Source organism: Pimephales promelas, chromosome 8, assembly GCF_988280905.1.
Source record: "Pimephales promelas chromosome 8, fPimPro1.hap1.1, whole genome shotgun sequence".
In the NCBI taxonomy this organism is placed as follows: Eukaryota; Metazoa; Chordata; class Actinopteri; order Cypriniformes; family Leuciscidae; genus Pimephales; species Pimephales promelas.
This window is the reverse complement of record NC_142776.1, coordinates 24869071-24872156: the sequence shown is the minus strand read 5'-3', so window position 1 is coordinate 24872156 and position 3086 is coordinate 24869071.

The following is a 3086-nucleotide window of genomic DNA, read 5'->3' as shown; positions in this document are numbered from 1 at the left end:
CATTTACCTGAAATGGAGCCTGTTGCTCCATCACCAGTGTTTATTTATGTGTGGTGATGCGAATATGACAATATAATTGATGATAAAATGATTTCATTTGTTCTGTTTATAAATTTCAGAAAACCTGTAGCAATGCTAGTGGACATTTACTTGCACCATTTACTGGCATTCACTGAAATATGAGTCTAAGTTTACGAAACAAAACCTTGAGCAATATGTGTTTAAACCTTTAAAAGTTCACAGCCATAAATTGTCTTTTAAAAGCAAAATTCAAACACAACAGTGCTCTATTGTGACATTATAAAAAGAGAGAAAGAGATACAAAGTACCAATAAGACAGCTATAGAGGCCATTTGGCCACTGCCACTCTTTAAGATTGCCCTGCTAAAGAAGTGTCCATTTCAAATTCATTTGGATCTTGAGTGAACTTCAAAGCCTGAGGGGTCTTACTGGAGGAATCAAAGGCTGTTTAAGGGCCAAGAAACAGGGTCTGAATGAACTCTAGCCACCAGCTATCAGACTAAAAGAGACTTCTGCTCAAACAGCTGCTGCCTGACAGCATCACACATTAAAAAGAAAAGCCATAAAGTTCAGTAATGTAACATAATGTGTTATCATAAAGAGGACCTCTCTTTCATTTTAGGGTCATGAAGGCAAAATACTTCTGTGAACCCATCAGTGCTCTCGTTTGATTACTGCCATTGCTTTCATACACTCAAAGATTTCACACACTCGCATTCAAACACACACACACACACACACACACTGTTTGTCTCTCAGCCCCTCTCCTTTTCTTTTCCCACACTCCTCAGCTATTGCTGCTTCTTCAATTCCAAAATGCCTGTTACCTTGGTAACCACACATGGTACTGTAATATTTCACACCTTTCAATTAGGCATCAGAGACATCCACATTAAAGATATGAATTTTCAGAAAGCATCCCTCCAGCTCATTATGAGAGACATCGGGTGAAGGAAAAGAGAGAGAGGAACAAAATGTAGATACATACATACATGCATGCATGCATACATACATACGTAGGCCTATAAATAAAATAAATAAAGAATGGTTATTGATTACACCAATAAAATAACTAAAATGGTTAGATCAGATAAAGTTACTCCTTAAGAATGAACAATTGCAAGTTCAATCACTTTTTACAGGTGATTACTTTTTACAGTGACTTGTGTCATGGGTTGAGGGGAGAAAATATAAAGCTAATTTTAGCAAAAACAATTTTAGATGAGGGCACTTAATGAGTCATGCTGGCTAATGGCTAATATTGATCAATTAAGATGGACAATATAAGATGTTAGCGGGTGACAGAAAATGTTGGACTCTCCAAACTGAGCGGCCATGTCACTCTGAGAGGCAGAGACAGCTTCCCAGGAATTGGCGGCTGCTTTGTTGGTTCTGTTCAGACATTCACCCTCTCAGAGCAGGCCGGGCATCCATATGTCACTCTGAGAAGCAGAAAAGAGCTTTATCTGCACTGAGGAGTCTATTTCTTTTTTGTTATGTGCCATGACTTCATTTTTGTCTCACATATATACTAAAGAAACTGCAAGAGATTGACTCATCACTGGCTGTGTGTAGGAGGACAAGACAGAAGGGGACACTCATGAAAAAATGGAGATGGATACATAGGCTAGAGAATGGTGTCAAATCCAAGTGCTAAGAGCTTTACCAGTCTTTCTGACTGAGTTTTTTTTCTCTCTCTTTCTCTCTTTCTACTGTAATTTTTGTGTCCTGCACTGTAGCTTTTCCCTTCCCTTTCCTTTTTAAAGTAAATCTGATTATTTAAATGTAGACTTCCAGGTGCTGACTGCTCTGGGAAAATCTTTCTCAAATTGCATTTATTTATTTTTTTTAAATTAAATTGCTAAAATCCTTCTGCCCAATCTGTAGTCACAAAACGCTAAAAACAATTAGCACAACATCTGTCTGTTGTGACCTTACCATTCACACAATGTTGTTTTCACACAGTCAATTAACATAGAATGTAAAATATCTGGAATGTCTTGTGTTTATTTACTAAAATGTGGCTTGGGGAAGAAAATGTAGGCATATTTGTCTAATTGTGTGATGTAGGTGTGTAAAGAGTTTAGAAAAAAAGTATTTAAAAAATTGGCAAACACTTATCAATTGAAAAAAAGAAAAAAAGAAAAAGAAACTGTATCTTAATTTGCATCAAACTCCACAATAACCGAAAGCCTAAAGAATTTTGAGATGAAGACATACATTCAAGCTATTTTTGGATGAACCCAATACTATTTTAAGTTTGGTCTTTATGTGTGTGTGCGTGTGTGCTTTAGCTGAATCTTGTTTACGCTGAATCCGGAAGTCTTGGACAATAACTTGAAGCATACTTTGTTGAAATGTTAGAAATTGATTCCTCCAACGCTGTGGGTGACGTAACATGATCGATGAAATTTTTCGCCGACCGCTGTCCAGGGTCCTGAGGCATTTTCTGGAGGAGCTGTGCCCACTGCAGCGCAGCTGTCTCCGGATGTGGGTCAAGCATGAGCTGAATAGTGAAATCCTCAGTGTGCACAGAACAAAGGTTAATGCGGTATTGTTTTTGTTGTTTTATTTTTAAATAGCCTAGCCTAATTTATAATTTTTACACCAAATATTTTATAATGTATTTGTAATTTTAAGAGGTTTAATTTTAATAAAATGATAAATAATTACAGAAAAGTTTGGTCATACCACCGCCCGATGCAAAAGAAAGCGTTCAGCCGCGAATTCCGATGGTTGCTATGGTTACCTCCTCAAGCGAACGTCTTCGAACTGTTCTCATCTTCTGACTTGTTGAACTAGCCTATAGCCTGGCTAAGCCTATAGGTAGCCTATGTGCGTGTAAAAAAAATAATACTCAATAATACTCACACCTTTGACTTCCTTTGACCTCGATTTTCACGATGCTACGCGGACTAGCCTACGTGGAGAGCCCTAAAACACGAGAGAGAGAGAGAGAGAGAGAGAGAGAGAGAGAGAGAGAGAGAGAGAGAGAGAGAGAGAGAGAGAGAGAGAGAGAGAGAGAGAGAGAGAGAGAGAGAGAGAGAGAGAGAGAGAGAGAGAGA